The sequence below is a fragment of the Berghia stephanieae genome, chromosome 8 (assembly GCF_034508935.2).
Source record: "Berghia stephanieae isolate SIO BIC M18660-M18661 chromosome 8, UCSD_Bste_1.3, whole genome shotgun sequence".
Classification (NCBI taxonomy): Eukaryota; Metazoa; Mollusca; class Gastropoda; order Nudibranchia; family Aeolidiidae; genus Berghia; species Berghia stephanieae.
The window spans coordinates 11,557,501-11,566,192 of NC_088367.1; positions in this window are offsets into that span (position 1 = coordinate 11,557,501).

Consider the following 8,692-nt stretch of genomic DNA (forward strand, 5'->3'; position numbering starts at 1 on the left):
TTTGCCATGAACTGTTGTTGGACATCGATCGACGATACATTGTCGTCGTCTTGGTAGCTTTCTATGATTGAATAAAATGTTATGCGTTCTCGGGAAATGGTGAAACTGATGTCCTCATAGACGTCTACATATTAGCAGGTCTGATAACCGGGCACTACAACTATGTTCTTGATTTGCCATTGTGAAATGGTCCACATAGACGTCTACATATATGCAGGTCTGTTAACCGGGCACAACTATGTTCTTGATTTGACATTGTGAAATGGTCCACATAGACGTCTACATATATGCAGGTCTGATAATCGGGCACCACAACTATGTTCTTGATTTGACATTGTGAAATGGTCCACATAGACGTCTACATATATACAGGTCTGTTAACCGGGCACAACTGTGCTCTTGGTTTGACATTGTTGTAATGGACAATATTTAGATTTGGTTTGAGAGTATATATATATAATATATATATATATATATTATATATTATATATATATATATATATATATATATATATATATTCCATTACAACAATGAGCCCAAAACAATTTGCTTTATCAGACCTGTGAATAAAGCCACGTCGGTCCACTTGGACTTTTGAGATATCGCTACTTAAAGATATATTTCAAAAAATGATTTTCAGTTTTTAAAAACTAGGATTTCCTAATGATATAAATTTTTTTAAATCCCTTTATTTGTCCCCAGTGGGAAATATTGTCTTTAGGGTCTATATTCTTAGAGAAGACTGCAATCACCCAGGTGTCCGCCTCAATGCTGCGCCGCAAAGTGAGCTAGGGCGAAGTGAATTGCTTACCAACTACAGGAAAATCGTCACATTTGTTACGATGGAATGAACTTTTTTCTTAATCAGATTTGTTTTGCTAATTAAATAAAATGTAAGAAAAATCGTTGTTTTATAGAGCTTGTTAAGCTACACATATGTGACCCATCGTGTCGAAACGGTATTATGTCGAAATGAACCAGATTCTAAAAAAAAGTCAAATTAATTAAAGTTACACTGGTCAAAAATATAAATTATCGGACTCTAAAATACGATCATCATTGTCCACAATAAAACATACTCAATCAAAGTCTGAGATTTCTGGTTATAAATTTAATATTTAGCATCTCAGTCATCCCGACATAATACCGTTTTGAGGCGAGGAGTCACATATAATATGTGCATATCTAGTATGTTGCCTACTTATTTCTCGTAGGTCTGAGTATAAAAAGTCAAGTTATGTGTTGGTTGTGTAAAGCGTTTCACCAGTCGGGTGGTTTTTCGTTGGTTACCACCAAGAAACCAGATTTTTTTTCCTTGTAAATCATCTCTCTGTAATGTATTATTGTTATTTTTAATGTATAATGTAGGCATTTGGGTGTATTCCTCTTTGTTGGATTTTATGCTTGTGTCTGGATGAGACTTATAGGTGATCTCAAACTAGGTGCATTGGTGGTATGCTCTTGGAATCTACATCTGATGCCTATTTGTTCCCAGTTCCCTATGTCTTACATTTTCTTGGGTGCTTTAATTGTAATTCTAGAACTTTTTACTATCCCATTTTCTTCCTTTTTACTGGCGCTGATATAACCTAAATGAGTTGCAAGCGCCGTAAAACCCTTGAAAACAAAAACAAAAAAACAATGTAAAGCATTTCTGGACAAAATGATGAGAATCGTCGGTAAGAAGAGAGTTAGGGCCACCCATCGAGGCCTGGGGTAGTCGAACTCGGTACCTTTCGAGTAAGAAGCAAAGACCATACCCATATTAAGAAAGCAGGGAACAGGCACCAGTCAGTATAAGATAAAGAACCGAACAAGTGTGTATATGAAATGTGCCAGACATAACAAGAATGAAAAATACAAGTGTGGCTATGTGGTCTTGTGGTATGACACTCGCTTTCAGATCGGAAGGTCCTGGATTCGAGCCTAGCGCTCGGCGCATAGTTGAGTCCTCGGAAAAGGCTCTTTACTCACATTCTCTCACCGTACTCAGATGTAAAATGAGTACCTGGCCTTTAACAGCGTTGTCTTTTCCCGAAAAATTGTAATATTGCCTAACAGGCGTCATGTCCCGTCCTTCATGTTAAATGTTGCTGTTGACCAGGGACTTCTTGTAAAGCGCTTTGAGCACATTCAGTGGATATTGCGCTATATAAAGCTCAATAAAGCTCAAAAGTAAAAAAATAACATCCCAAAAAAATCAGTAAACATCGACTGGGGATCGAACCTCAGACCTTCTGATTACCGGTCTGCTGACCGGCACCTGCTTTCAAACACACTTGTTCAGTTCTTTAAAGACCATAGATACCTCTGAGCCACGCTGACCTCGATAGTTTTTGTATGGTTTTCACCTTAATATGTCAAAATAGATTTGCTTTTTCATAATTGTGACTGCCCACCTCAAAACGGTATTAAGTCGGGATGATTAAGACGGTATTATGTCGTGTTGGTTAAGATGTTGAAAAATGAATTTATAGTCAGAAATATCAGACTTGCGTTGAGTTTGTATGTTTAATTGAGGAGAATGAATATCATAATTTAGAGTGCTATATATCAATAATTCATATTTTTGACCATGTTAGCTTCAATTTGACTTTTTAGCATCTGATTCATCACGACATAATACCGTTTTGAGACGATGGGTCACAATTTTAATTTTAATATAATTAAGTTACTAAAATTTTAATATGTTTGTTAACTGTTGAAACTTTGAAGTCGAATGCCTCAAATTTTTTTCTCAACATAATACTGTTGTCTTATTGAAAGGGCCATGACTAAGCCAATTTTTTAACATATTTATTTCATCACCGTCAACAGGGCTGACTTTGCCTCAACTGATTAATTTGGAGCATTTTGAGTATTCTCAGGCTTGTTGCAGTTATTAATTATCCTTATTAGAGGACTTTATTTTTCATCAAAATAAATAACTGTTGGATAAATAGGTATGATATAGTATGTCTAAATCTCTAGAGGCAAAGTGACTCCGAGCGTAGCATCGTTATGTTATAGCCTGATACTGAAATCCAAAAGGACTGGCAGTTTGACATCATTATTTGGTTTTTGCACCGCCTAGTGAGTTGTCGTTAGTAGAGCTCATGGAAACAAGTTATTTCATTAGTTGAACTATTGAATACAACTCACGATTTGTTTTCTTTTGTGGCAAAAGACTGGCATTTTGACGTCATTTTTTGGTCAGTGTCAGGCCATAACTTTACGAAGGCCACGCTCCGAGAGGCAAAGCGTAGCCATCGTTATGTTATAGCCTGATACTGAAATCCAAAAGGACTGGCAGTTTGACGTCATTATTTGGTTTTTGCACCGTCTAGTGAGTTGTCGTTAGTAGAGCTCAAGGAAACAAGTGGTCCCATTGGTTGAACTATTGAATACAACTCACGATTTGTTTTCTTTTGTGGCAAAAGACTGGCATTTTGACGTCATTTTTTGGTCAGTATCAGGCCATAACTTTACGAAGGCCACGGGCAAAGTCACCCTAGTTGACTGTATCTAAAGAATTATTTATTCTTGTATACCGTCCTAATTTCCCCATTTCCCTAAAGAGTGACGTGTGGACCATTTATTTCCCCAGAGCGCCTCACAAATCTTTTTTTTTTTTAAATTCGTGATGAATATCAAGCTCTAACCGTAGCCATCGTTAACATAATTATAGCCTAACACTATAACCCTCAAGGACTGGCAGTTTGACGTCATTTTTTAGGTTTGTGTAGCGTCTAGTGAGTTGTCGTTAGTAGAGCTCAAGGAAACAAGTTATTTCATTGGTTGAACTATTGAATACAACTCACGATTTGTTTTCTTTTGTGGCCAAAGACTGGCATTTTGACGTCATTTTTTTTGGTCAGTGTCAGGCTATAACTTTACGATGGCTACGCTCTAACATGCTGACTGATTTAAACTGTATACTGAATTCATTCTATCATGTTATGAAAATAATATAAATATTAAGACAATTAACACAATAATATCATTATCACTCTGTATGTTGATTGATTCGTTGATTGGTTAGCAGTTGGTTGGTTTGTTGGTCAAACGCTTGTTTTAATATCATGGCGGTGAGCGATTTAGATCGTTGAGTATACGCTTCACCAGTCATGACGCCACTTCCCTCGTAATGACGCATGGTAACTTAGTAACTGGCTGTAAACTATCGGAACAATGGCGGACGCCCTCATGAAATATTTCTCCGACGAGCATAAAAGCGTATCCAGAGGGGAAAAACCCCCATTCTAAATCTGATCATTTTTGACTTTTACACATTCTGATCACAAGACATATGAAAAGTTCTAGCCAGCATGAAGAATAAAAAGTACAGATTTTCTTTGTTTAGAACCACGATGGCCGCCGTTGCAGGGCGACGTGACACCAGACTATTGAATCCAATAGCATCATAACGGTGTGATGTTGAATCAAAAGCTAGATAGAGCCGCCCAAATGAACCAATAAAATGGAGAGAAAAAAAGGGAGTTAATACATGTATTATGACTCATGTAAAAGGGGGACAATACAAAGTATAGATAGAATGCGCTTGGCCAAGGAGTTCACAACATTGCCATCCGGAAGTATAACGGACCAACACACAAACTCTGTGTAACCATGAACTTTTATAGTCTGGTTAATACAGTTTAGTGAGAACAACTCACAAACGCGGATGGCAAAAACAATAACAAAGGCCTGAGCTCATAACATTGCCATCCGGAAGTATAACGGACCAACACACAAAACTGTGTGTCTCCATGATCGTTTATAGTCTGGTTAATACAGTTCAGTGAGCATTACTCATAAACGCGGATGGCAAAAAAAAAAAAAAAAAAAAAAACAATAACAAAGACCTGAGTGACGTCATCTTCGAACTATCTATAGGATCGTGGATAGCTCATACGGTAGAACCACGCTCTCACCGGCCAGGCGGAGTTGTCGTACCAGTAAGGTCGCGGAATCAAACCCCCATCACCGCCGCGAAAATGTTTTATTCTCTATATTGTCTTCTGGCACTTTCCTACTCACTTCATCTCTTGTTGTTATAAAGTATATCAACTGTTTCAATCTTCTGCTTCCCTCATAATAAATGTTTACGCGAGTCGGGGTGGGTTTAATTGATACTGTGGGTTTAACGCGAAAATTTGGAAAATAAATCGAACCTCTCTTAGTATTTACTTTAAAACAATAAATCTATTGCCCTCATTTAGTTGTAAAATGTGACCCAGATTCTCAAAATGGTTTTTATGTCGGGATGACTAGGCGGTTAATAGTGAAATTACAGCTGCAAAAAGTTTGTTTTTTTCTTCTTTTTTTTTTCACTCTTTTTTTTTGTTTGTTTTTCTTTTCTTTTTTGTTATGTTTTGAAAATTTTAAAATCATTTATTTTTTTTACAATAATAACAGTTCAGATGGTATGTGTGTGTGTGTGTGTGTGTGTATGTGTGTGTGTATGTGTGTGTGTATGTGTGTGTGTATGTGTGTGTATATGTGTATGTGTGTTTATGTGTGTGTATGTGTGTGTATGTGTGTGTGTATGTGTGTGTGTGTGTGTGTGTTTGCTCTATTTGTGATTATGGATGAGTGTGTATGTACCTAGTTGTTTTTAAATAGTGTGTTCAGATTATGACAAGCACACACGTGTTATTTTATATATAATTCTATCTACGTTTTCACTTATCCTGAGTGTAATAATTTTCACAGTCTTCATGTCGAACAAGTGATTTCAAGCAATGCTTGATAAATATTCTCTAAGTACTGTAATAGATATGTAAAATTATATAATTGTTTCCAAACCAAAATTATTAATATAATTGCATAACTCGCTGCTTATAATATAATAATAATAATATAATAATAATAATATAATAATAATAATAATAATAATAATAATAATAATAATAATAATAATAATAATAATAATAATAATAATAAAATAATATAATAATAATAATAATATATATATAATAATAATAATAATAATAATAATAATAATAATAATATAATAATAATAATAATAATAATATTAATATAATAAATAATATAATAAATAATTAATATATAATAATAATAATAATAATAAATAATAATAATAATAATATAATAATAATAATAATAACAATAATATTAATCATAATAATAATATAATAATAATAATAATAATAATAATAATAATAATAATAATAATAATAATATAAATAATATTAATCATAATAATAATAATAATAATAATAATAATTAATAATAATAATATAATAATAATAATAATAATAATAATAATAATAATAATAATAATAATAATAATAATAATAATAATAATAAATAATAATAATATATAACAATAATATAAATCATAATAATAATATAATAATAAATAATAATAATAATAATAATAATAATAATAATAATAATAATAATAATAATAATATATAATATATGATAATGATAATAACAATACTACTACTACTACTACTACTACTAATAATAATAATAATAATAATAATAATAATAATAATAATATATTATTATTATTATTATTATTATTATTATTATTTTATTATTATTATTATTATTTATTATTATTATATAATATAATAATAATAATAATAATAATAATAATAATAATAATAATAATAATAATTAATATAATAATATAATAATAATAATATAATAATAATAATAATAATAATAATATAATAATAATAATAATAATAATAATAATAATAATAATAATAATATATAATAATTACAATAATAATAATGATAATAATAATAATAATAATTAATAATATAATAATAATAATAATAATAATAATAATAATAATAATAATAATAATAATGGTGTACAGATTCTATTGGTTGTGCAAAGCCAAAACGCTTTAATTTTTCCACATTTTGTCAAGAAATCTTTGCTACACATCCTCTCAAAACGGTAATATTTCGGATGGTTTGAATTTTAGATGTCAAAAATAATATATTTACTAAAAACAAAACAAAAAAACACGTATTGAAAATTTTGGCCAGAAAAAATCGTCTTTCAAATATCGATCGAATAAATTGACCCTCATCTTTTCAAAAACAAAAAAAAAAATAAAGCAAAAAAATCTCAAACCTGGGATTTAACAAAGTTTTCAGGCCAAATATGAAATACGTTCTGGCGGAGTTGTCGTAACAGTAAGGTAGTGGGGTTGAGCTTCCTATCGCCTTGAAATTTTTATTCTCTATTGTATTCTGACACTTTTCTAATCACTTTATTTTCTTTTAGTATCAAAATTAGTGCCTGCTCCACTCATTTTTCTGAATTAAGGTGAAGGTCACATTGTATCCGCTACACATTCATTACCGTTTTGAGGAGGTCGGTTAGAAATGATGTGAGACATTTTTTAAATTTTTTTTTTTTGGGGGGGGGGGGGGGGGGGGGGGGATGGGGGGGGGGGGGGGGGGTTGGTGCAAGGGACAATGTTACTATTTTCAATAGAGAGATTTTACTGTTAATAAAGAACAACTTTCAATTTATATTTTTATTTATTTATTTTGAATTTATTTATTTATTTATTTATTTTGGCATCCATTCGTGTTCCCGTTCCGTTCCTGCTCCTCTAATTAAAGTCGATTCGTTATATTTCGGCCTAATAATCATTGCTATATTTTATATTATGATATAATACAATATCGGATATATTCGTGATTTCTTCCCTTTCTTTATTTTTCTGTTTTCCTTTCTTTTTTTTTTTTTTTTTTTTTTTTTTTTGGCGAAATCTTAACTCAAGTCTAATGATAATTGATACATTCATATAATATTACAATACAATTTGAATATATTCCTGGCCTCTTTCCTGATCTTATGTTTTATGACAATGGGTCATAGTAAGGTCAAAAGATGATTGATACATTCATATAATATTACAATACAATTCGAATATATTCGTGGCCCTCTTTCGTTATCTTATGTTTTGTGACAATGGGTCATAGTTAGGCCGAATGATAATTGATACATTTATATAATATTACAATACAATTTGAATATTAATATTCTTGGCCTCTTTCCTGATCTTATGTTTTCTGACAATTGGTCATAATTAAGCCGAATGATAATCGATACATTCATATAATATTACAAGACAATTTGAATATATTCTTGGCCTCTTTCCTGATCTTATGTTTTCTGACAATGGGTCATAGTTAGGGCGAATGATAATTGTTATATTTTCTATAACGATGGTCGGTGGAGCAAACCTCTGAAGCCTATTTTTTTTTTCTTGACCGGCGGGTCAAAACTCTGAAGTCTACATACGAGCTTTTAATTTTGGGAGGATCAAACCTCTGAATCAGAGGTATGATCGGCCCAAACTCTGAAATAAAACAAAAAACACGAATGCGCAATGATCGTATGTAGACTTCAGAGGTTTGATCCGCCTATCGTGAAAATCGGGACTTCAGAGGTTTGATCCGCCGACCATCGATAATATTTTAATACAATATCGGATACTATATTCGTGGCCCCTTTTCCATCCTTCTGTTTTGAGGTGAAGGGTCATTGTAAAAATCGTTGATAGTTGCTATATTTATAGTTTGATATAATACAATATCGGATATATTCGTGGACTCTTTCCCTGCCCTGCTCTCTTATTTTAGGTGATGTATTAATTAAGGTCCAATTATATTTGTTACGGTTTATATAATATAATACGATTATCGGTT